The sequence below is a fragment of the Lepidochelys kempii genome, chromosome 21, assembly GCF_965140285.1.
Source record: "Lepidochelys kempii isolate rLepKem1 chromosome 21, rLepKem1.hap1, whole genome shotgun sequence".
NCBI lineage: Eukaryota > Metazoa > Chordata > Testudines > Cheloniidae > Lepidochelys > Lepidochelys kempii.
This window is the reverse complement of record NC_136400.1, coordinates 7,913,472-7,940,554: the sequence shown is the minus strand read 5'-3', so window position 1 is coordinate 7,940,554 and position 27,083 is coordinate 7,913,472. Positions and strand designations below refer to the sequence as shown.

General features: G+C 51.6%; 1 protein-coding gene across 4 annotated transcripts in view; it reads right to left on the bottom strand.

Annotated features, from left to right (window-relative positions):
- PLEKHA6 (pleckstrin homology domain containing A6) overlaps window positions 1-27,083 on the bottom strand; it is a 139,148-nt gene that overhangs the window by 66,749 nt on the left and 45,316 nt on the right. The window contains exon 1 of one of the 4 annotated variants that reach the window (XM_073320383.2): window positions 26,585-26,922. The exons of 2 other annotated variants lie outside the window; for them this stretch is intronic. The gene's annotated coding sequence lies outside the window, so the exon portion shown is untranslated. Of the gene's footprint in view, window positions 1-6,955; window positions 7,007-26,584; window positions 26,923-27,083 lie in introns of those variants that run through there. One more of the 4 variants, XM_073320384.2, reaches the window with a different exon arrangement.

Sequence of the window (27,083 nt, the reverse complement as noted above, 5' to 3'; positions counted from 1 at the left end):
GGAGAGCTGCAGGCCCTCAGCCCCTCCGAGAATCCAGCCCCTAAGCATCGAGCTACGTTCCAAACTGCCATTGTTTTAAACTCCCACCTCCACCGAACCCCAGACCCAGCAGCCTCCCTCTGCTGGCTACCAATCCAGAAGGCATCTATCTGCACGGCAGCTGCCTCCAGCCCGTCAGACAAAGGGACACAGCGGGTCGGAGGCAGATAGAGAGAGGGGAAAAAAAGAAAGGAAACATTCTCTCCTCCAGCGGTGCATCTGTGCCCAGATAAACCAGGCAGGAGCACAAAGGGGAGGCTTTGTCTGGGGCCGAGGAGCCAGAGGAATCAATCAGCACACAGCAAGGAGGGAGAAGGAGAGTAGCGGCGCTTTGGAAGGATTTATTATTTTCCCCAAATAATAATAAACCGGCCGTTGATTTTTTTTCCCCCCACTGGCTGTTGAGTTTCTTCCCCTACGAGCATTTTACCCCCTGCCTGGCTTGCTCCTTATCAGCCAGCCTTGCCAAGTGAGGGCAGCTTATCAGAGAGTACCAATCAAGCCCTGCAGTTGAGGGCTGTGGCTTGGAGAAAACACATAGCCACTCGACTTGCCTTTCCCCATCTGTGGGCTGTGACCTCCCGGGGTGGTGGGCAGAGGGGTGTTGTAGTCCTGCAGTCCAGCCTCCTGCTGTGTCAGTCGCGTCAGATGGGATTCTGTTCTCAAAGGCCAAAAATCTGTGGGCCACTGCCCAGCTGGGAGCTCCACTGATTTATACCAGCTGGGGATCTGGCCGTAGCTAGCTTCCGGGTTTTCCTGTGCCACCTAACCCCATGTTGTCTCAGTGCTTCAAAGTTACCCATGAGCACGTCTGACTCAGGGCCTTAGAGAAGGGAATGAAAAAAGAAAAAGAAGTGGGACTGGGAGCAAAGGGGCTGCAGAAGGCCAAGGAGTGAGGAAATGGAGGAAAGTCCCACAGCTGAACCAGCCAGCCGGTCGATCCTCTATTCCCCCCCACACACACACTTGCCTTCCCACCAATACAGCTCAAGTTCAAAGCCTGAGCTGCCAGCATTTTGGATGGGGAGCTCTTTGGGGCATGGCCTGTCATTTCCTCTGCCTACGCGGTGCCCAGAACAATGGGGCCCGGACCTGAGTAGCCTCCAGGCATTGGCCCAATATAAGTGTTATAAGATAACCATGAGGAACTACAGGTCTTAAAATGCCAGCCCTGAGCCGATTCCCAGGTTAGGAGGTGCTGAGCTCTTTTAAAAATGTGCCCTGGATGGAGGGTGCTGAGCATTTGAAGACTGAGTCCCAGGTGTGGAGTTGCACCCGGGGGTTTCTTACAAAAATATATAAAGCTGGTCAGCAGACCCACTCCCCACCCCTGGGTGTGGATCAGTCTCTAATCACATTAGGGAACGGGGAGACTTTTCCTGCCTCAGGCAGTGGTTTCTCCTCTTTCCCCTGCCACTCAGCGGAGCAGCATTTTCCTCTCTGCACTCAGTCAGCCAAGGTAGAAACTAAGAGCTTGCTGTGTTGCATGTTCACCACCTCCACTGTATCATCAGTAGATCTCAAAGCACTTTGCAAAGGAGGTCAGTATCATTATCCCCATTTTAGAGATGGGGAAACTGAGGCACAGGACATGACTTGCCCAAGGTCACCTAACAGCTCAGCAGCAGAGCTGGGAAGAGAATCCACAGCCCATGTCCCCCTCCAGTGCCCTCTCCACTAGGCTCATCGAGCAGACAGCCTGCAGAGCAGAGCCCCCAGCCGGGTATGCTCACACAGGACTGCATATTCTCACGCAGTGTAGGGCTCAAATGCAAGCAAGCCCATAAATTTGCAGGCTCCTTGGGAATCTCGCCACCCGCTCTGGACCTAACATGGTCACTAAGCAGTGCAGAGGCTGGGGCTCCTTCCCTTGAGAATCCAATAGCACCTGACCTTCATCAGAAGTCTGTAGCCCCTCTGGGAACAACCGTACTGTGGCATCGTGTGACACCAGGCAACCTGAGCAGTTTACCATAGATACAGGAATGACTACGCTAGCCACGGAAAGGCAGCCACCTCTGGGGTGGAGTGCAAAAGTAACGCTACGTAATGGTTTAGGGCACGAAGAGAAGGATACCGTGTCCAAATGAAACTGCAGGGGGAATTAGGGAAGCAGAAAGTAATGACCTAATCTGGGATTTGGCCAGGGCACTGCCTACACCCGTGCATGCAGCCAGGGGCAATTTAATGCCTAGGCAAGTCAGGATCATGGATCAGAATGATGCCTTGAATATCACAGCCCCTCTGACCACCAAGCTGGGGCACTGGTTTGTTTTGGAAGAGAGCCCCATCACACCCACACCACTTCTGGCAGCACCTTGGCGCTGTAGTCTAGGGGATACGAGGAAACCCCAGCCACAGGGGGCCGGACTGTGAATCGGCAGCATGGACGGATAACGCTGAGCCTTCGGTGGCTTTATGTGAGCCCCTTGTGGAACAGGGAAGAGAAAATCAAACCAAGTGGGAACTGCCACTCCTGCTTCTGTTCTGGCTCAGCAAAGGGCTCATGTGGCTCCCAGACTGGTGCTCGTGGCCCTGAGGAATGGAGACTGGCCCAGGTGTTGACAGATTGGAGGGGAATTTTAAACATCTCCATCCGCCAGGATTGAACAGTGGAAGGTAAAGGGGAAAAGAGAGAAAGACACACACACTGTTATGCTCGCTGATGGCCATCCGACAGGAGCAAGAGAGGACCCTGCACTAGAGGAAGAAATGACCCCAGGATGACCATTGTGTTCAGGAGAGGAAGAGCCGGACCAGCAGCCCGTGAGTCCAGGGCAATAGCTGAGCTCCAGGCCCCTCCGCTCCCCCCGCCGGGTGAACCTAGCATCTGAGATCAGAACCACGGCATGATCTCATCATGCTGGTGACAGGGCAGCAGGGAGGGGAGGACCCAAGTGAATAATTCACCAGGGCTCAAGACTCACATCTACAGATGAGCAAAACTTCCCCCTCCCCAATGCATAACGATGATCACTTGCCTGTGACCAAGCTCAAGGGCAACTGTCTGGAAAGAGACTCGTATTAAAGGGCACCAGGCAGGGGGATAGAGGCTTTAACATGGCTTGATGCCGTGACCAACTGGCCCTCTGCCCCAGAGGGAACCTTCAGCCTAGGACAGTCCGACGGAGCCAGACCGAGGGGGCTCCATGTGGCTAGAGGCATCCCAGCTCGGATTTTCCCCAGCTCTCGGGAATGAAAGGAGTTAGCTCTCAAAGCCTGCCCACGAGGGCACCACCCTGAGAAGAGAGAAATGGGGGAATCCTGAGTTGGATTTGACCTCCCTGGACATTAGTTCCAGGTATCCTCCCATAGGCTCTGCTCAGATTCCTCTGCCTACCCATAATGGACACGTTGGGCATAATCCTCAGGAGAGGACCTGGAATTTGGGCACCACGCCCTCCTGGAATGGACTCCCTGAACTCCTACCCCTCATGGGGTACAACCGTCTTCTCCCCATCCCACCCAGCAGCGTCACAAAGGCTGGCCGTTCTGGGGACATGGCACTGCACCTGCGGGAGACACAACTGGCCGAGGCTGTGGGATCCGCTCCAGAGCAGGTTTTCCCAGAGTCAAGCAGGGTGGAAGAGGGAGCTGGTTACGGACAGGTCTAGAGAACTGACAGACCGGCTCGAAATCCCCACCCCCCCACCCTTCGCTATCTCTCCGACTTGGCCAGGCCCTGGCATGTATTTTTCTTTTGTCTGCTCTCCTCACTCAGACCTGCTGGCCTGGCAGAAGGCAGAGAATGGCAGGCTGAGCGCTGCACGGGGAGAGACCCCTTTGCTTTGCAAGGGGCTCCAGATGCTGGGGTGGGAGGGAGCCCCAAGACATGCATGCTTGGGGAAATCACTCCCGAGATGTCAGGCTGCCTCTGCATTAGTTTGAGAACATGGGGACTTTCCAGAGAACACTGCGTTCCTGGCAAACAAACAGCAGGTGACTGCGTGAAGAACCGGCCCTTTTACCACTACCCACCTCTGAAACAGACAGCAAGGAGGTAGCACTGGGTGCTTCTATTTCTATCTCCCTGGCAGTCCCAGCTTCACCACAGCCTGGAGATCCTTTGGTGGCTTGAGAAACAAGCCAAGGGAAGGAAACAGAATCGGGTCAGCCCCCAGGCTGGCTCAGGAGAAAGGCTCTGCTGGGGGGGGCACTAAGCCTGAAGTCTAGTGGAGGAGGTGGCCAGAGATGCATAGGTGGGTGCAGTAGGGGAGAGACCAGAGTGGCTCTGGGCAGAGCCCTGCCACCCAACCCAAACCCGGTGGGATCAGACTGCAAGTGCTGGGTTCGGGAGGGAAAACAACTCTCTCAGGTCAAGTTGGGTCACCGCTGAAGGCCTTCTCCTGCCTGTGGGGTCGGCGTGGTGGTGGCTGCGTGGCCCGCTCCTGCCAGGCACCGCCACTGAGCGTGCATGGCGAGGCATTGCAGCACCTCTCACTGCACCGTACAGCACCGTGCACAGTGCAGCTGGGGGCGGCAGCCGGTGGGAGTGGGGCCACGCAGCTGCCATCATGCCCACCCTACAGACAAGAGGTGGGATCAAGCCAGAAAATGACTCGGCCCTCTCCGGCGCAGGTCGGGTCAGGTGTGCGCTAGGGCCTGGGTCAAGCACCGCGGCACAACACGGGCATCCCCTCTGCGTCCAGTCAGCCACGAGGGAAGCTCAGAGCTGAGGGCGCTGGCCACGCACCGCCACTCCCACCATGGGCCTGATGGGACTTTGGAAACTCATCATTGCAGGATGGATCTGCTGAAGCTGGAGCTGCCCTGGGCATTCCAGGATGCTTGGCTCCCCTCCAAGCCCCAGCCTCCTGCTCCTGTGCTAGGCTCCAGCCTCCTTGGTGGTCTGCTCGGCCCCATGGTTAACCAGGCTGTTTTTCTTTTCACGGGTAGAACAGAAACTGCTTAAGTCCAAAAAATTCCCCTCTCTGTTTTCAATTGTCCAATGCAAACAACTGCAAGCTGCCAACCCTGGGGTCGCAGAGGGAACTCCCGGAGAGCAGGCCAGAGGCACACAGCTAGGCTGGAACATCCCAAACCCTTCGTCCTCCCCCTCACTGGGGACAGGAACCTTCGCAGATTCCACCACGTGCATTTCAGAGAAGCAGCTGGGACCTCCCGGATTTCAACGGGAAACAGCTGCAGCAAGGAGAGGCCACGCTGGATGGATGGACGGCTAGTTCCCTGCTTTGGGGATGGCTCACTGAGGGGCTAGGGAAGGCAGGTACAACCCCAGAGCGTGCGTCACTGGCAGCCAGACACTGGTCTCTGGGTTTGCTCCGTGTCTCAGAGAGGAGACCCGTGTGTTCCTGGCTGCTAGGCTCGTCTCTCCCAGCAGTGCCGTCCACTGCACAGAAAAGCCTGAATTAAGTGCTCACCCAAGGGGCCAGCGAAAAAATCACTTGTGGAGCAGAGGTCGCTCTTTAAGCACTGGTTGAAAGAAATTGCACTGGGAGCCTTGGGGATGCTTTAAAGTGGTTGCTCCCAGACCCTGAGCTGCCTGTCAGAGGCAAGACCACTGTGCATGCTTAATGGGCCCCCACCCTGCACAGAGTAAACACTAGAGTCTGCAGGGAAGGATCCTATAGCTCAGGCCAGTCAGTTTAGACAGACTCCAGCAGCACCTCGCTACCATCACTCTCCCGCTCTAGATTTACAGCTCAGGGTATTACCCCTCTGCCCTGCCTGGCTGTTTTTACAGCATCTTCTTTCAAATCAACCAGGTGGAGAACAAGGAGCCGCAGCCCCTACGCCATGTGCCCCGGATGCTGTTCCCCCGCACAGAGCGGTTCCTGCGGAATTTGTGGCAGGGACATACCTCCCTGAGCAGTGATCCCTTCCCCACTCCCCCTGCAGACAAGGGGTTGGAAGGGGAAGGAGGGTGCTGGGGGTGGGGGGGAAGGTGCTGAGGTTTGCACCTGTGTGCCCCACACTATCGAGTTGTGCGCTGACTCCCTTGCACACCCACCTCCCTGCCTCACTCCTCCAGTGCCGCCACATCCCCTCTTTGGATTCCCAGCCCCAAGCCTCGGTGGTTTTCATGCTGCTGAAAAACGTTTTTCCTTAAAACCCACAAGCCGGTCATTATCATCAATCATTAACAGCCACCTAAGCTGTGAGAGGTCTTTAACCCCTTCGCTGCCCCACGCCAGCAGGGCTGCCCAATGCTCCCACACTGCTAACGGCCAGGCAAGCCTTGCATTTGTTACAGCGGGCCTGTGCTTCTGGCACCATCCAGACCCGACCATAACACAGCGCTTACCTGAGGAGTGCCCCCACATTCCACGTGGCCAAGCTCAGCTCCAGCTCCTCCCCACCCCAGGCCTCCCTCCTGGCATTGGGGCAGCTGTGAAAGCCAGGGCAGTCGTGCACCAGCGTTTCGGCCCATCCAGTGAGCTTACGCTTGCTGGGCCGGCTGGGAGAGACCTAGGCAACATGGGGACTGTCTGAAGTAATGGACAGGCACAAGAGCAGACATGGTCATGCCCAGGTTCCTGGGAGGAGATGGAGGGTGTCAAGGTGGTCTCTGCTAGCTATGGCTTTTGCTTGCCAGCTTCCACTGGCATATGCCCTCTCTTGTCCAGAGGGCTAAACTCCAGCCTTCCTGTTCCATGGAGTATTTATATAGGACCCCCAGGGCCAGAGTTCCAAGGGCACAGCACCCAGATTTTCCAAAGAGCTCAGCACCCAACATGCACCTGGTGGGGCTCTCAGCAGCTCCTTCCACCCCCTCCCCTTTTTCTTCAGCTTCAGAGATCCTGCCAGTCCAGCAGCCTGAGCCCCCAACCTGCCCTGCCTCCAACCCCTTCCTCCGACCCCAGGCACCACGCCCTCCGCTTCCTGCTCACCTAGCAGCCAGCCCAGCCAGAACAAAGGCATGCCAGAGGCTGAGCCCAGACCCGCCTTATCTTACCTCCCGTCTTGGCTCCTCTAGTCAACATCTCCCGGCTGGGCTGTGTGCACTGAACAGAGTCTTAAAGGAACAGCACCTGCAATGCCCCAGCCGCCGTTAGGAACCACCTGCGAGGCCTAGAGTGGAGCGAGCGCTCAGCTGGATGCTGGACCAGCCCTTCCCCACAGTGACCCTGCTGGCCTCTACAGAATTTAATGTCTGGCATAATGACAGGATTCAGAGTAGCAGCCATATTAGTCTGTATCTGCAAAAAGAAAAGGAGGTCTTATGGCACCTTAGAGACTAACCAATTTATTTGAGCATAAGCTTTTGTGAGCTACAGCTGAATGCATCCGATGAAGTGAGCTGCAGCTCACGAAAGCTTATGCTCAAATAAATTTGTTAGTCTCTAAGGTGCCAGAAGTCCTCCTTTTCTTTTTACAGAATTTAAAGCTTTCATTTCAAAGTTAAAAAATGTTTCTGGCCATGGGGTCATGGAGAAAACTTCCCAGACGTGCCATGCCCCCGCCCCCCAGGCTGCCTGCCTGAAGTGTGAAACAATAGCTCTGAGCTGCCCACATTCCACTCAAGGAGGTGTTGACGCTGAAACCTAATGATGACAGTTAAACACATGGACTGTGTCACGGCTGATCATTTTACCTGAAACACCCAACTGCTCTGTGATTCTGGGAGGCTCTTGAGCTCCCCACTTCCCGCCTCCCCTCAGTCTGACCCCTGCCACCCATGTCCCCACACCATCACCTCAGGCAGAGCAAACTGACTCTCCTAAGCCCACTGTCAGGAGGTATATGTGTGAGGGCATCCCGATGGCATACGGTCACACAACAACTCCATTATTTCATACCATCTGTGGGCCTGTTCCCATAATGACTGCTGAGCATCTGCCCCATGGACCCCACTGGGCTTTCCCTCGAAAGGAGGTGATGGGAGGAGACCACCAAGTCCAAGCTATGAAGACAGACTGACCGACCTTCGGGGTCATGAGATATGGAACCACTTGCCTCACGGTAGCAGGTTCAAAACCAACTCGGACCGACAGCAAGACTGCAGGAAGGCTGATTGGTGGCTCTATGAGCTTGGTGGGACTCAGCCCAGCTTCCAGCAGGCAGGCACCCCGATCGCACCTGGCTCCCATCAGCCCCTTCACAGGCACCATCCGCAGAGAGGCCCAGAGCTGAACTGAGTGGCTCTCTCCACCTCAGAGCTGGTCTCACGTTGGATCTGTGCATAGCTGGGAGACGCTGGGCCAGCCTCCAGACCCGTCAAGCTGGATTCTCTCCTGACAGAAGCTAGGTGGCTCGGTAGCAATTTCAGTGTCCTACATGGTGATACTGAGGGTGTAGGGGTGGAAGGGAGGGGGTGGGGGAACGTCGCACAGAAAAGATGACTGAATTGCCCCTTGGGGCATGGTGCCATGAGCCGGGGAAGCCCAAGGGTCCGCTTGGGGGAAGCTCCTCACCCTGCCCTGGGTTACCGAGCAGGTGCTAGCAACATCGGCTCCTCCTCAAAGAGAAGGCAAACACGGGGCGCCCTTTGGAGCACATGGTCCCCTGGTGCTTGGCTGGCAGCAGCACAAGCCCACGGAGTGCAGTCCACACCTCCGCGCTTTGCTGCTCTGCTCCCGCATCGGACACATGCTGTCCGGCACGCCTCAAAAGCTCTCCCCCAGCAAGGCCTCAGCCACCCCCCTTGGCCTGGCCGGGCATAATGGCAGCTTCACTGGCACCCCCACGATGGCTGCCCTCAGCCCAGCAGCTCCCCCCCACGCCGGGGGTCCGTCGCCAGCTCGGGTCAGGACTGACGCCGCCTCGGCCTCAGCACCGGCGGCTGTGCCCAGCAGAGAGGCCTTTTCCGCCCAGGGCTGGAGCAGCGGCGGGGCTGGGACTGAGGGGCATTGGCAGAGCTGCAGGGGAGGGGAGACCCAGGCAGAGCAGGGGGTGGCAGGTCAGGAATGGGATGCATTTGGCAGCACTACATGCGATGTGAGGACCCAGGACTGGAACTGCAGGGGGGCTCCAAATCAGGCGGGAGGTGCTCTGGCCTGTGGGGAAGGAGCCCTGGGCTGGAACACCATGGCATGCTGCCCGTCAGGAGGACGTGCACTCAGCGGCAGAACGGCGGCGTGGGTGAATCTTGCATGCCCTCTGCCTAACTCGAGCCACGGCTTTCCATCCCCCACTTGGACAAGCACAGAAACGTAAAAGCAGCCAAAGGCTATTATGGCAGGCAAAGCTGCAGCTGGATGCTGTTACCCCACTCCCTGCCTCGGACACTAACGCTGCTCCTCTCATCCCCAGCCCCACACACTCCTCCAGCTGGAAACAAAACAGCAGCCCGCAAATCCCACTTGCATGTGTCCGATCAGATCCTGGCCAGGAGCCCGGCCAAAAACCCCACACTGGAGAGGCAAAAGGACAAAGAACGCCTGAATGTAAACACGGCCGGAAGGGCGGGGAGAGTTACCCAACCTCTCTGGACAGAGCAGGCCTGCAGCAAGAAGAGATGCTCTCCTCCAGAAAGGAGCTGCCCTAACAAGAGGCCCCCTCCGATGCAACATCAGAAGGCAAGGGCTTCTCTGGCCACACACAGATTCTGGGGTTGAGAACACCTGGGAGGATTTAGGTGCTGACTCTCCTCTTGTCAATCAGGAGCAACTCCAGTATGGGGGGCCAATCCGACCTTTCACTTGCAAGGAGCAATGCAATGCAGCTTATTCCAGCATCAGCTGAGCTGAGGACACCATTGCACACAGTAAGAGAGTCTCTGCCTCAACCAGCTTACAACAGACTACACAGACAAAGGGCACTACAGATGCCGAGAGACTAAGTCCCACAAGGAGTCTTTCGCAGAGCCAGGAATTGAACCCAGCTCTCCTGAGGCCCAGGACAATGCGTCGGCCACAAGTCTGCCCTCCCTTTCCTACTCTTGGAGCATTTGCTAGGACTATAATATTTGCCACCTCATACTGTGCCCATCATTCTGACCCAGCTCCCTGCCTCCCCCTGGGCAGTAGCCAACAGCCACCGCTTGCGAGGACGACAGAAACTCTTCCAGAATACACTTGAGCCATGCAATGCAGGGGGTAGGGGGAAAATTCCTTCCACACTCACCCCCTGCAAACAGCCAGCTTAGCCATGAAGTAGGAGATTTCATTACCAGGAGCCTGTAATGACAGGAGCAGTCAGAGAAGGAAGAGACCGATTAGCTCATTGGCTCCCTTTGGATCTTAGCCTGCATTATCTACAAAGGTGATTAATGGCTGTAACTTTAGCCAACCCTGTTTAACATCCAGCTGCAGGATTTGGCTCCCTCTCCCGCAGGGCCGTACGACAGAGTCAGACGTAGGACGAGTTCCCAAGGGTCCTGCTCAGTTGTCACTTGGGGCGCATGCAAGCAGAACTCCCAGCTATCTGCCTTGGATATTTACCTGGCCCCTCATTACGGTCGTGACTGAGCAGCTCACGACCATGAATGTATCTAGCCTCACAGCACCCAGTGAGGTAAGAAGTATTATCTCCATTGCACAGATGGGGAACTGAGCCACAGAGAGGTTAAGTGACTTGCCCCTGGTCACACATTATACCACTGAGACACTGGTACTTTAAGGGGCTAGAGGTTTATTATTGTAGGACGAAGGGGTTAGTTAATCCCACAGGAATATAATGCTCCCCGCCTCCCCCTCAGGAGCCTTGGCCAGGCTTGGGAAGATGTTGAATTATTAACCTCAAAACTATGCAGTTGTTCCCTGTAACCTAGGAAGCCTGGCTCTGCAATTGGAGGTTAAAACCCCCTGGTGTTAGCATGACTGCATGTGTTTACATGTACGTGCCAGGGTGTAGGAGTGCGAGTGTGCATGCGTGTTGTGTGCACTGGTGTGTGTGCACATGCAGGCATGACGTGAATGACCGTGTGCAAGACCCTCTGTAGGGGAAGGTGAATGAGGTGGACTAGCGAGTGGCGACCCTGAAATCAGTCCCTTCGCTAGTGCAGCTGGTGCCAGCCCTGAGCAGCAGGAGACGGCCTGGGGGTACATCATCAGGTGGTAGGATCCCAGTTCCTGTGACTCACAAGATCCAGCTAGGGTTGCCAGTTTTGGCTGGAAGGTTGTGTCACATGACGTAATCTTTCAGTCAAGATTAATCTTTAAATTCCTGGAGACCGCAGGACAATCCTGGAGGAATGGCAACTCTAGATGCAGCAGGCAACTAGCTTTACAGCTCTGGGCCAGGGAGCACCTTCCCACAGAGAGGGAGGCACCTGGGGCTCCGTCTGGTCTCCTCGCTGCTCCAGCACTCCACTTTTTAACCGAGGTGGAATCAAAAATCAAAGCTCCCCAGCTCCCTGCTGCTTGGAAAGCCCAGCCCCTCACATTCCATCTCCAGCCATGAACACAGTGGCCAGGCTTTGACCTTCACAGCGCGGCTGATGTGTGCATTGCTGAAATATCCTGGCTTCTACTTATCCCCCACCCGCCCCTTTCCTGTTCGGCGGCCCCTTCGCCAAGGCAAACGCCCTGAGCACATCTGGCTCGGTCGGATCAGAGGCAGCTAACGAGTCCCACTGCAACTGGAATCACAGCCTGTGATTGCAAAAAACGACAGGCCCGGCTGTCTCCCAAATGAGCGCCAGGCTCCCTCTCCCCTTCGCCTCCGAGATCTGGAGCATTCTCCAGGCCTGCTGGCTGCTGCTGCACAGGGAGAGACAGGGACCAGCAAGGCAAGAACAAAAGACATTAAAAAAACAAAACAAAAAAAGCAACACCAGTTCCATTGTGGCTCTGGACTCCAACCCTGTCCATTTGCTCTGCTTGGGGTTACTTTAATAACAGTACTTGATCTCTTTTCATCCCTGGATCTCAAAGCGCTTTACAAAAGGTGGAAAGGGGTCATTATTCCCATTTTATAGACTGAGGAAACCGAGGCAGACAGTTGACGTGACATGCTCCAAGTCACACAGGAAGGCAGTGGCAGGGTTGCAAACAAAACCCAGAGCTCTGGACTCCCCATCTTGTGCTTTATCCACTGCACCATGGTGCAGCCAGAGCTTTGAGATACACTACAGAGACTGGCTCATCCCTGGCCTCCGCATTCCACATAGGTCAGCCCTAAACCTAAACCTAAGTGGATCTTTTCAAGCACTAGCTACAACAGCCAACCTCTGCCGGGGCCCAGGATATACGTTTGGATTGATCTATGGCTTGCTAGAGACAGCAGACATGATACTTGCATCTGGATCTGAACGGCCCCCACACTAGAGGCTGTTTGAGTATTTCTGACCTCTCCTCCCTCCCCTCCACTATTCCTGACATTCATCCACTGGGTCTGGCCTCTCCGCGCATGTGACCATGTTAAACACCTTCCATACCTGGAAAACAAAATGGTAGTAGTGTTGGCGGGAAGAGGCGAAAGAGATGGGAGACTGGCCCATCAGTTTCAAACCAAGCATTTCAAGACTTCTGCTGGCTTCGAAATTATTCTTCCCATTGTATGGATGGGGAAAACAGAGCTAAAGAGAAGGTTTAGAGAACCCAGGAGTCCTTGCTCTAAGCACTAGGCTACATGCCACTCAGAACGGTCTAAATTCCTGAGTAGCTACCTAAGAGACAGAGCAAGAACTCTCCCAAAATATTTATACTCAAACTAGGATGCCACCAGAGGGTGACTAGCTCATGGCTTTGACATCACAGCTGCAACCTTTCACTTCCTGAAATCATAAGAAATGCCCGGGACAACTTTTTGCAGCAGCATTTCAAAAACCAATAGGGTAGCACCAGGGGCATGAACTTCACCTCCGCCCGACAATCACTGGCTGAATGGGCCAACAACCCCAGCATCCCGGCTGTCCAACTATCGTGAACAAAAATCTCAGAGCTCTGCTGTTATCGTTACCCTAATATCATCTGTACCCTTTAGCATATGGAGGTAGCCTTCTAATTCACACCTATCTAGGTAGCATCTCACACAGTATAATGCAGTTTTGCACGTTGAGAATGCTTCGTGAACCACCGCCACCGAAATGCAGCTACCTCTGGGGTGGAAGGTGGCAGCCAGCTAGCATGCAGCAGAACAATACATGTAAAGGGAAACATTTTGGCCAAGGCCATCTGAACAAAACCCCTGCTCATCTATAAAGTGCCTCTGGATCTTTGAGGTCTGGGTAGAGCAAGCAGGAGTTCAAGTTCTTGCTGGGAAAAACCCTTCCATGCCACATTGGACTCAAGCTTTGGTTGAGGGGCTCACTCAGACCTGCAGGGATTTGAACCTGTGGCTATAAGGAGGGTTTCCCTTTAGGGGGCAGGGGGCATCCGGGGCTCAGCCCAGCATTTTAAAATGATCAGGCACATTATAGCTCAGAGAGCCATAACCAGGGCCCCAGTGACCAAAGATCACCCGAGGTCTGTTCTCCGGCCCTAGGGGCTCCCCACTATGGAACCACAGCCCCAGTGAGATACCTTTATTTATTGCTGATGTAAGAGCCTCGTTGGTGACAAGAAGCCTCCTGGAAGCTCTTAGAAGGAAAGTGAATTACCCAGTGCCTGGCTGACAAGAACAGGGCTCGCCTTCCCTCTGCTATCAGCAGCCATCACCGCGGGCCTCTTGGTAACTCCATTACATGCCCCGGCTCCTGCTAATCGAACAGCAAATCTGAATGATGGAACCATCACTTGAAATTTCAGCCCCGTCTCCATGTGCTAGACAGCTTCATCGTCCCCCTGCACTCAAGGTCTGTGCCTTTAAGATACTGGAGCTGGGCTAGCTTCACCCCACCTGCTATCTATCCTTGGCTCTAACCAGGTGCTTCTTGTTCCTAAGGCAACAGACCCTCAGCCCAGTTAGCTCCCTGGAACATTTCTTGTTAATTTCATCACATGCTGTATATGCCCTGGCTGAAAGGCAGCATCTGCCTCTTGTCCCCAGAGGCTGCAACCCCCCGAGACACCTGGTTACTATAAGATCTCACCCTCAAACCGGCGGATATTACATAAGAACAGCCATACTGGGTCAGCCCAGTTCTGTATCCTGTCTACTGACAGTGGCCAGTGCCAGATGCTTCACAGGGAATGAACAGAACAGGGCAATTATCGAGTAATCCATACCCTGTCATCCAGTCCCAGCTTCTGGCAGTCGGAGATTTAGGGACACCCGGAGCATGGGGTTGCATCCCTGACCATCTTGGCTAACAGCCACTAATGGACCTTTCCTCCATGAATTTATCTAATTCTTTTTTTAATCCAGTTATACTTTTGGCCTTCACAACATCCCAAGGCAATGAGTTCCACAGGTTGACCATGCACTGTGTGAAGTACTTCCTTTTGTTTTAAACATGCTGCCTATTAATTTTACCAAGTGACCTTTACTTCTTGTGTTATATGAAATGGTAGATGTCATGTCTCTATTCATTTTCTCCATTCATTATTTTATAGACTTTTTAGTCATCTGTTTTCTAAACTGAACAGTCACAGTATAGACTGTTTTTAGTCTCTCCTTGTATGGAAGCTGTTCCATCCCCTAATCAATTTTGTTGCCCTTTTCTGCACCTTTTCCATTTCTAATATATCTTTTTTGAGATTGAGCAGCCAGGCCTGTATGCAGTATTCAGGGTGTAGGCATACCATGGATTTATATACTGGCAGTATGATATTTTCTATTTTAGTAGCTATCCCTTTCCTAATGGATCCTACCATTCTGTTACGACAAACCATTTCACAGTTTTGTCCCATCCTTCACCATCTTGGGTGGGCTCATGGCACCTGAGCTGCACAAAGCTACACAAAGCACCACTGTCCTCTGTCCTACTACTCACTAGAAGGGAACAAGAAAGAACCAAAGTGAAGTCTCCTCGCCAACATCTGCACTGAACTGGACACAGCAGCCATCTCTTCTTTACAGGTAAGCAGAATCCTTCCAAGATTTAAAAAGGTGCAGTACAGAGAACACAAAGGCATAACAATTGTGTGGCTAAAACACTACACTTTGTGTCAGGGACTGTACAGAACAATACTGAAAGCTGTACTGTAGCACTTTAACTGAAGAGTTCAAGCACAAGGTGAAGGACATTAAAAGAATTCATAATAATTACCCAATTCGCTTTTCATCGGTAGAACTCAAAGTGCTTTAAAAAGCAGGTCAGTATCATGATCCCTATTTTACAAATTTGGAAACTGAGGCACAGGGCAAGAAAATGACTTGCCCAAGGTCTGCCCTCTGTCTGTTTATTTTCCCTGTCCTGGGCACACAAAAAAGAGGTCAGCCCTGGGGGTTCAGGCAGAGACAATCCAGCAGATTGGATTGTACAATTTCCTAGGAGAGACATTCCTCATGGCAGCTGGCAGGTTTCCACTACTCTTTGTCATATCTTTTATTAGCACCCTGTTAGGTCTCGGGGTCGAAATGTCCCTGCCTCTGTTAGTGATCTGTATGTGTGCAGGTATATACCTATGTGCTCTATAAATAAAAATATCCATTGCTAATAGAGATAGAAATCCTTGGAGGAGAGGAGGAGCAGTAGATTTCCAGTTGCCCTCATCGCCCTCTGACAGCATCACTCAGCTACTGGGGCATTCCACCGCCCTGATCCCCTGCCGGTTTTGTCCTTCTTGGCAGAGCTGGGCCCCGCACTCAGTCCAAGAGCAGGAAGCATCTCTCTTTGAAAAGCTCAGGACTATGCCATCGTTTGTTCATGTGCAGCTGGAACCGTTGTCAGTCTGACAACCATTTCCTCACTGGACGCTGAATCCTTCTCTCTGTTCCCCCGTGGCCCACTGCGCTGCATGGGAGCAGGGACGGGTCAGGATCTAGCCAGAGGATCACAGGGGAGAAACCCCACTCTTCTTGGAGCACATCATCTATCCATGGGCAATGCAGAGGCTGTTGCAGCTTTGCTTGGCTTCTTCTTCGGTCTGCGGCCTGGCTAGGTCTCAGATTGTTTTTGCCTGAGGCCCGGGTGATTTCTCAGCTGTTGTGGCTGCTCTGTGAAGCATCCTCACACAGTCAGGTAATGACAGGATCTGCAGATTCCATGCATACCTGGCCTGTCCATCCTGCTGTTGCATTGAGCTTGTTACCTGTCAGCACTGCAGCAACACAGATAGGGATGAGGCAAACTAAAGGCATCTAAATAACTGACAAGAGTATGTGTGGGTGTTCGCACGCACCTCTGCCCTCTAAAGAATAAATGGACAGAAATCAGACGTCAAGAATTATAACATTGAAAAACCAGTCGGAGAACACTTCAATCTCTCTGGTCACTCGATTACAGACCTAAAAGTCGCAATATTACAACAAAAAAAAACTTCAAAAACAGACTCCAACAAGAGACTGCTGAATTGCAATTAATTTGCAAACTGGGCACCGTTACATTAGGCTTGAATAGAGACTGGGAGTTGCTGTGTCATTACACAAAGTAAAACTATTTCCCCATGTTTATATTCCCCCCTGTACTGTTCCTCACATGTTCTTGTCAACTGCTGGAAATGGCCCAACTTGATTATCACTACAAAAGGGTTTTTTTTCTCTCCTGCTTATGGTAACACCCATTGTTCCATGTTCTCTGTGTATATACAATCTCCCCACTGTATTTTTCACTGCATGCATCCCATGAAGTGGGCTGTAGCTCACGAAAGCTTATGCTCTAGTAAACTGTTAGTCTCCATTAGCAATTGGAGTCCTCTGTTTCTTTTTAGCCTTTTTCCAGTCCTCCAGGACTTCCCCGGATCACCATGAGTTTTCAAAGATAAGGGACAATGGCTCCACAATCACATCCGCCAACTCCTTTAGCACTCTCGGATGCAACGCATCCAGCCCCATGGACTTGTGCACGTCCAGCTTTTCTAAATAGTCCCAAACCACTTCTTTCTCCACAGAGGGCTGGTCACCTCCTCCCCATGCTGTGCTGCCCAGTGCAGTAGTCTGGGAGCTGACTTTGTTCGTGAAGACAGAGGCAAAAAAAGCACTGAGTACATTAGCTTTTTCCACATCCTCTGTCACTAGGTTGCCTCCCTCATTCAGTAAGGGGCCCACACTTTCCTTGACTTTCTTCTTGTTGCCAACATACCTGAAGAAACCCTTCTTGTTACTCTTAACATCTCTTGCTAGCTGCAACTCCAGATGTGATTTGCCTTTCCTGATTTCACTCCTGCATGCCCGAGCAATATTTTTATACTCTTCCCTGGCAGTGAGGTTCCTAGATTGGCCATCAAATTCTTCCCACAACCAGGTTCTATTGGTAACACAATGGTTTCCTGTACATGGCTGTCTCTCTCTCTCTCTCTCTCTCACACACACACACACACACACACACACACACACACTTACTTATTTGTGGGGAGGTTCTCACAGTTTTGACTCTGGTCATCTGGTTTCGTGGACACTGAACAACTTGCAATGGATTCTGTAACATGGCCACACACACACTGGGTGTGCAAGTTCAACACGTGCATACAACTCCCACTGACTGCAATGGGAGTGGTGAGCATGTATTTGAGGGCAGAAGTGGGCCCAGAGTACTTCAAGTAGCAATTCTAATTATGAGACTTAGTGCAAGAAGGGGCTGGTGGACTCTGAAACCCAGAATTCATAGCAGCAAGCTGGATGTGTCTGTGTTTTGAGTGAAAGAATAACAAAGCATGGTGGATTATTATCAGCATACTCTACTCCAGTGCATTTCATGGGCTGTATAGTGATAGAACATTCCGTATAATGATAGATTGAGCTCCCTGAGCCTATTCACCTTAATAAAACGAAGGTTGAGGAGTGACTTGATCACAGTCTGTACATACTTTCATAGGGAACAAATATTTGATAATGGGCTCATCAGTATAGCAGACAAAAAGAGCCAACAGCTGGAAGTCGAAGCTAGACAAATTCAGACTGGACATAAGGTATATATGTTTTTAACAGTGAGGGTAATTAACCATTGGAACAGCTTACTAAGGGTTGTGCTGGATGTGCCATCACTGGCAGTTCTTAAATTAAGATTGGATGTTTTTCTAGAAGAACGGCTCGAATTCAATCGGGAATTATTTCAGTGACGTTCTCTGGCCTGTGCTATACAGGAGGTCAGACTACATGGTCCCAGTGGTCCCTTCTGGCCTTAGAATCTATGAACTATGTAACTGTGACATGTAGTGCCAGGACATACAGAAAGCAGCCAGGTTTGTTCCCAGAGCTGTTGCAGCTTATTACAAAGGAGATGCAACACACTGTACGCTCTCTCTCACGGAGACATTACTGTTGTTTTTCCTTGCAGCCACTTTCTGAAATCTGAACTTAAGAGTTCAAAAATCAGGACTCTAGCCCCACCAAAAATGAGAAGATTTGCTCAAAAATCGGGAGGTTGAAAAAATAACGTATTTTGGGTTCCTTTATTGGCCTTTTAGTGCTGGAACATTTTGGGGTCACATTTTTAAAGATTTTCTCTGCAACCACAAGAGCTAAAAAACAGACTTTAAAAAAACAGAGCTCCTCAGCTAATAACCTGATTCCAACAGCTGGGGATTTAAGAAAAATACCAAATATTCTGAGACTCATAATAAAATCATGAGAGTTGCTAACATACAAGGACTACAATTTCCATACATAAAAAAAGAAATAAGCATACCAGGAGTCTTCAATAAACCAGATGCACTGTACACAGCAACCAAACAAACCCCCAGCATCGCTTTACCCAAAGTGCAAGGAGACAGCATTTAAATCGAGAGAGAGGCATCACTAAACACATCTTTTGAATGCTGGGATCTGATTGGCTAAAGACTATTAATCACATGACCTTGGAATTTCATAACATTCCACGCATATTTACTGCGAGTGGACTAGTTCTGTGAATGAAAACAAGGCGTTCCCCTCCTCGGCCTTTTGGCCCATCCCCAGCACTGGGTGCTTCATGCTCATATAAATAGCTCAGCCCATTTTTGCAGAGACTGAAGGGGTTGGACGAGCACCACTATGACCTCAGCACTTTGTTTTTTAAGAAAGAAGAGCCTGAAAAATACTCCCTCTTCCTGAGTTTTAAAGGCACCAGGCCATGGTCTCGCCCTCACCCTGCAAGTTTTACCCTGCCTGGATCCCTCCTGGATTTCAGCTCATTTCCTCCTACGCACCACCCAATCATCTCTGCTGAGTGTTTTCTTAGAGCATGACTTCATGTCTCCTTCCACACAGCTCATCTCTCCACCCTCACACCTGCTCAGCCTTCCAGAGTCAACCTGTTCTCCGACGCTGCCTGCTCCCAATGCTAGCAACTGATCTCTTCTTTTTGTGTGGCATTTTAACAAATCTGAGACTGCTAGGCATGTTAGCTGCTGGGCTATGCCCCAGGGCAGTTGGAACTTCATGGCAGCAGCAGGGATAATAATTCAGGCCCTCCTACTCCAAAAGCACAGAACTTCACAGCTTGAATCAAAGGTGACTCTTTTTGGGTGTATAGGGGATACGCGACACAGCTGAGCCATTCCAGTCTCATCCCCTAGAGGACTGTGTTGCACACACTGGTCAGTTACGGTATTTCTCTTGGGGACAGATAACTGATACCTTCCCTTCCTCTGTGTTTGTAAGATGCTCTTTGCCCCTACAGCCATCGGTCCCAAAGTTTGAACTCCAGGGATGGACATCAGTGTCCCTAGAGGAAAGCCCTATGCTCTGGAATTTACTCCCTCTTCTGGTCCAGAGCCAGAGCACGGCTGCTGTTAAGAGTGCAGTGCACTTTGTCTTCGTCTACACTGGGGTATTTAGCCACCAGTATAAACCTCTAGTGTAGATGCACCGCACCAACGTGGTTTGCAGTCATGATAAGTTGCACCATTGCAAGCTGTATCTTACACCAATGCAGCGTCTACACTAGAGGTTTCCATTGATGTAGCTACAAGCGTGGCTAAAAGCACCTAGTGTGGACAAGACCTATAGCCAGAGTGCATTTATCCTGCGCATGGCCAGGGATGGTAGACGTTGGATAATAATAATAGTACAGAGGAAGGACAGTCTAGCTTCAGACTTGGGAAGAACTGGGTCTCCCACAATTCCTGGCTCTGCCACAGACTTCCTGTGTGATGTTGGACAAGTCACTTTGCCTCTCTGTGCCTCAGTTCCCCATCAGAGCACTGCTCTACATCAGAAGGGTGTTAAAGAGTGTGAGGTGCTCAGTTACTATGGTGATGAAAACCATACAAGTACCTTAGACAAATAGGATGGTTTCGATTTGGGCCACTTCACTTCAATTTCTGCAAGGAGCACAGCTACTCCACCAATGGATGCAGGATAAATAAGCAGCCTGGAATAATTATACTGAGCCAGCAGCTCTCCTAGCTGGTCTTTAAACACTCTCAGTGCCCCAAAGCTTGGAGCACTGGGCCTCAAACCGGTCATTAAAAGAAGCGTCAGGGCGAGATCAGCAATTTACTTGCTGCCTTCGGTGCAGAGACATTGCACGGACAGTTTGTGGGCCTGACTTTATAGCTATCACTGGTCTGCCATGCCCTTTGATCACAGAAGCTGTGACTGTACAGGGTTTAACACCAGGCAGCAGCATGATAGAGAGTTAGGTGGGTGCAAAGGGGACAGGGTGTAGCTGGGACTGAGATGTACAGTGCCCTGTGAATCATGGGCATCTCCCCAACACCCAATCAGACTCGAATTGGTGCCTAGAACCTACCACCGCCACGCAAGCAAGCGCTGGATCACCAGCAGAGAGATTCTACAGCAGCTTAAAAGGACCCAGGCTTGAGAGGTCTGGAGAAATTGAGGCTGCAGGTGCTCAGCACCTCTCAGGACTGGGCCCTTATGGTTTGCCAGGCCCAAGCAAAATCATGGAGGCTTTCAAAGGGAGATTCCCAATTCACAGTCACGCTTGCCCCTCTTCCGACTCATCACCCCCCTGCGAGATGAGCCAGGATCGTTATCCCCATTTTACAGTAGGGGAAACTGAGGCACAGAGCGGGGGAGTAACTTGCTGTTGGATCACACAGTGGAAGTGCTGGAAATAAAAGCGGGATTTTCACCTACAAAGGCAGGGGGCACAGGTCCGGGCACAGCACCAGGAGCCAGGAAGCTGTTGCCTCCTCTAGCTGCGGAGGGAGTTGGGAGGTCACTTCCCCTCAGTGTGTTTCCGTAGAATGGGGACAAGGATACAGCCCTAATTCATGGACACGTGGGAGGTTGGGAGGACTGAGCATGTGCGCATGCAGGGGTCTCCTTTAGCTCAAGTGCTGCAACTCTGAAGGTCCTGCATTCACATCCTGCTTACCTCCCATGCACGGGGTGGGGGACACCATGTGCTCATCTTCCTCAAGATCACCAGTGCCATCCTCACAGCTATACTCAAGGAGAACCCACCGGATGCGATGCAGGAAGCTGGGGTGGCATTCTCTGGCCTGTGTTATGCATCAGATTGGGGATTGTCCTGTCCCTTCTGACCTCAAAACCTAGTCACTGTCCTAACGCCCATGGCCCTGCTCTGCCCCCATACCACCACCAAGTAAAAGAGGAAACAGGCTGGAAAGAGATGCCTGCTTGTGTCCAACCTGAATCAGCATCCGCAGACCTGTCTGGCTGTGATTTTAAATTTGGTTTGAAGATCTAACCCCCTGTGCATGCCTAAGGATAGCGGTTATGGGCAGCTTTAATGATTAGGCCTTCTAACAGTTCTAACAGTCCTGGGGCCGAGCAGCCCTTTAAATGACTGGAAGTACTAGGAAGAAAACCACCACCTAGCTGCATTCCTCACCTGATTATCATAATCAGAGCAGAGCTGGGGGTACCGGGGGGGCGGGGAGACGACGACTTCCTGCTGCCAGAAATAGGCAAGGGCCCTGCAAACCCACCTGTGGCATGGGAGGGAAGTCCACTGTTGGCAAACAAGCCCCAGCCTGGAGAGCCAATTGGTTGCAGAGAGGGAGGAGAACAGAAGGAAGGAAAAAGAAAAGAAAAAAAAAGGCGGCAGCCTCTTTCAAAACCCAGGGCCGCCCCTTGTTTTCTGGAGGTGTTATGATTCAAATGGCACCAGTCACACATCACGGGCTGGCTCACTGAGAGCTGACACAACCAGGCAAGGTAAGTGGCAGTTGCTGCCCTCATCATCTTGATGGCACCTGGAGATAAGAGACCAGACGCTGCCCTAATGGGTTGCTTGCCTTGGGGCACAGTGGCCACTGCCTCCCTAGAGGCAGGTTTCCTGCTTGCCAGTGACCAAAGACATCTCCTGCATGAAGTCAGGTCTTGCCAAACCCCTAGCATGAACTGCTGTAGCCTAGCATTCGTCACACTGCAGCGTTGCCGCATGCACCAGGCGTCTGCACCAGCGTGGCTATGCCAGGGGCTGGAATTGGGGCAAACCTGGTGTGCAGCCAAGGCCCTAGCCAGCCCGGAGTTCCCAGGGCATGCTGATGGTGGGAGGGGGCTAGTAAGAAAACAAAGTGGATCGGAGAGTCGGGCTTGCGCTAGAGTCACGCAAGGCTTCGGCAACAAACCCCAGCAGCCTTGCGGATGGCGCCTGGCTTTGATGCGGCTCCAAGAGGCACGGTGCCTGAGTGGTTAAGGCGCTTGACAGCATTCCTGAAGGTTGTGAATTTGAGTCTGACGTGATCTCACACTGAAAGGTCACCTCCAGTTCACCTAGCTGCAAAATGGGTACCTGGTCCATCAGGTTAGGCCAGTCAAAGGTGGTCGGACGCGATGCTGGCCACATCATTGCCTTGTGTATCATTGGCTATGAAACTAATGTGTCTTAACCTTGTCAGCCCGATGAGCCAGACTGAAACCAGATTTGGGGAAGGACAAGCACAGTATGTGGATGGGAATTAAAAACTGGGACAGAGGTTCCCCTCCCTGCACTACTTGACGCTGGCCCTTCGAGGTTCTCGGAGAGGGGAGGGCAAACATGTTTCTCCCCCGCCCCCTCCCTGAGTCTTCATGGCCAATGTTCCAGGCCATTCTCAAAACTGAAATCAAACCAACCTGCTGCATTGCAAGAAATAAAGGATTTTTCCTAATGAAAACACTGATCCCAGCGGCAATGGGGAATGTAGCACTGCGGGATCTGCCAGCTGATATTCGACGCTTCGGAGGGAAGCAAACCCTTCCGCATCGGGCCATGCTGGGCCCAATGGGGTACAATTCCTTCCTGCCCCCTGCAGCGATGGATGGACAGGAGGCTGGATTTGTCCTTCGCTTCCCCAGGCAGGAGTGTTAGTAGCAGTCAGGACATTTTCGAGCCCAACAAGGCGAGCACCTCAGTCATCTCCGTGGCCAGGGAATTAGTGCACTTCATACCTACTCTGCCTAAGCAAGAGGAGAAAGAAGCAGCTACAGGTAGGATTTTTGGAAGCACTTAGCATTGGCCTAGCTCTGCCCCATTGACTTCAATGAGCGTTTTGCCAATGACTCCAACGGGAGTGGAGCGCTATAGGAGATCCCATGCTCCACATATACACCCCAGTCTCTGGGTGGCTAACACAGGTTATCAACCCTCAGCCTCACCTTCCCCTAGGGAGTCTCCCTTATAAAGAGATACTGCTCACCACGATTTCTTGTCTGAGCAGTGTGGCCTATTGGATAGAACACTGGACTGAAACTCAGGAGACATATTCCTAACTCTGACCTGCTGGGTCAGCTCAGGCATATCACTTCCCTGCTCCGTGCCTCAGTTTCCCCATCTGTGAAACTGGGATAATGACGTGGACCTCTTTTGTAAAGTGTTATGAAATCTACTGCTGGGAAAGTGCCGTATAAGAGCTTGGCATTAAGGTTTCATTTCTAAGCAGTCATTAAAGGGTTAAATCAATGATCAATAGAGGTTTTCATAAACAGTAATCAATTCTTAGATGTCAGTGTGTTGTCTATAACTGTCTTCTGACGTGCTTACAACCATCTCGCATATATGCTACTCATGTCTGCAACATGCCCATAGTAGGGGGTTCATCGTTTATTAACCCTTTATACCAGAGGTTCCATTTCTAAAGGGTTTAGAAAGCAGAAACAACAGAGTACAGCAAGGCACACCACACTGCAGTCTCTGCTATAAGCGGTACACATTTGTACAAGGGCTAGTCAGAAATTTTGCCTAAATGTGTTTTGGTTTTTTTGCCCCAAAATGCCAATTCATCAAAACCAAAACTGTTTGCAAAACCGGGCGTGGTTCAAGAAGACACCTTCTTTGAAAAACGTTGGTAAAAAGAGTTTAGAGATTGTCGAAACATCCTGTTTCTAACACTGAACTGGAAAGTTTTTGGGGGCGGGGGTTGAGTGAAATGACTTCATTTAGAAATTTTCATAATTTACACTGAAAGGTTAAAAAAAAAGGTTGAAATTGAAATGAAATGTTTCAATTGACATGAACCAAAAACACTGAGGATCTCGGTTTGCAAAAATTGTCAGGATTTTGACTTTCCCTTCTGATTTGGGACAGGAGAGTTTTTTGAAATGTCAAAAATTCTCATGGGACGGGAAAACCATTTCTTGGCCAGCCCTAATTTGGATGGTTACAGTGGAGAACTGCATTCCCAGAGTATTTATAAAGTATCATGTAACCGTCCACCTTGTCTGGGTTACAGGAAAACATGAAGGCTACGTTTATTTTGCCGGAGGGAGGCAGGTTCTGGGCAATTAAACTTTGATCTTGGGGTTTGTGCCATCACTAGAACTTCAAGTTGGAACAATGATGGAAAACTGTAAGCTCTTTGGGGCAGGGTCTGTCTTTTTGTCCTGTGTTTGTACAGTGTCTAGCGCATCGGAGTCCTGGACCATGACTGGAGCTCCTAGGGGCTACCGCAAGACGAATCATGTATATATTAAAGCAGGCCAACACAAGGACCTAGGAACAACAGAGTTCTAGTCCAGGTTTCAACACAGACTTGGTACGAAGCCTTGGGCAAGTCACTTCCCTCTTCTGCACTTCAGTTTTCCTAGCCTGTAAAATGGAGGGGCCAGTCCTGAACGGCACCATGGGCTGGGAGTACTGTTTAATGTTTACAAGGTGCAGCCGCTAGATTTGCTTGCAAAGCCCAGTATCCTGCTGCTTTGTATAAGACCAGGGGGAGAGAAGGAGGAGTTATCAAATGGATTGGGAACAGCTCCTGGCTGTATGGGGGAAACCATTCTAACCGGATGGTTGGAACTGACCGGCTAGCCACATAGCCCGCAATTTATTAACAGAGGGAACACCAGGCTGCTTCAAGGAGTGAGGCTGGGGACTGTGCCCTGGGGTTGCCCCTCCAGTGGCTGCAGATGGCCAGCCTCCAGAGCCTATCCAGTGTCAGTTCAAAAGGCAGACGACTGGACAGTCTGACAGCTCAAAATGGCTTGATCATATGTACAGGTGCGTGTCTTTCATACAGGTCTGTCTTTTTACACACCCACTTCCTCCTTTGTGAGGCACTGAAAAGACTTCACCAAGAATAATCAAAGCTGTCAATAAAGGCTGGATCTCTCTCTTATACCAGAGCCCGACTTGAACTGTTCTGCCAAGAGATCTCAGCCGTATCTGTGTTTCTCTCTGGATTTATTGCCTGACTTTGCTCACCGGGCTCGGACAGTAGAACATCCTTTTCAGAGCAAGCCGACAGCCCTTCACAAACCACAGTCTGTCTGCAGCCCCTACAGCACAATGTGCCCACAGCCCAGCCACCCGCCCCATGGCATGGTCAATTACCCTAGCGAAATTGACCCTTCCTGGGCCATAAGCCACTGAACACTCTGGAGCAGAGACAGGAACCAATTTCTGCTCAACACATCTCAGGCAGTGTAAAGTTAATGCTTTATGCATACATATGTTCACCTCCCGCCCTATAGCGCATAACTCTACTCATTCTTTCAGAGACGCCAGCCTTATTAGGCACTTCCTACACCTTTCATTTATCTCAGTCCCACTATGAAGTGGTTTAACCCGTTGGAGACCTAACTATAAACTCCACAAAGCAGAGACTTTATATAGCTAAAGCCCCATGCACTTCTAATCCCCACAAACAGCAGGGTTCATTGCAAGTCAGGTGTATGTCAGTCCAAACACCAGGGTAAGTAGTAAAATCTTTTAGCTTGCACCGACATGGCATTCGGTGTAACTTACACTCTGAGGCAGCAGAAAGGGGGTGTGAGACAAAACAGCCTGTCTCTCCCTCCCTTCCCCCTGCCCTCCATTTCTGAGCACAAGTCTGAATTTGGTAAAGAGCCGCCGATCTATATCATGGGCCAATCCAAAATCCCGGGTCCACAAACTTTGGCATGTTCGAAATCCAGAGGCAACTCTACGTGCCGGGAAAGGCTCTCTTGCAGCCATCTTTTGAGGGGGAATCCCAGACAAGGCACATCCTTTCCGAACCCCAGACTGCACTGTAACCATGTAACGGTCTTCACACCACCCTTTGCCAGAGGCGCGGGAACTAGGGGTGCTGCCACACCCCCTGGCTTGAAGTGGTTTCCATCTTATACAGCGTTTACAGTTTGGTTCAATGGCTCTCAGCCCCCCCCACTGTACAAACTGTTCCAGCACCACTGCCCTTTACAAACACCTAGGAAAACATTTCCCCCACGCTTCTGTCTGGCAGCAGATCTTCTTTGTGCTAGATCGACCCCCAGGACATTCCCTGTCACCCCATACCCTGCTGCAAAGTCAGGGCAGCCATGGGAACCAGACACCCAGATTTACCTCGACTCCAGAGACTGCCACGTCTGCCGATGCCAAGGAATGAGAGGGCTAAAAATCCAACCTGTGGCTCCAACGTGGAGGGACTGGAGGCAGAGCTGGGAAAGCAAGGGAAGCTCCCGGTAGAAGGGGAAAGGGGGGGAAAAGGGAAGGGAAAGAAGTGGCAACAGCTTCTCTCCTTGTCCTGGTAGGGCTGTCTGTGAGAAAGGACCGTCCCAATGCTGGAGGGGCTGATAAGCGAGGTTTGAAATCTGAAACTGCAGGTTGGCTCAGTCATATATAAACACACACACACACACCCCCATTCATTCTGCTCTCACGCCACCCCTGCACGCTTCCTTGGTAACATCAGGCAGCCCTCTAGCTGTACCACTGGAAAATAGGCGCTCAATGAAATTCACAGGGGGCGGGGGCAGAGAGAGACCTGTCAAAAAAAGCAGTCCGCCCCCGTGTCTTCTCAGGATCAGTTCTGGAAGAAAAGCTGCTCAGAGAACAAAATCAA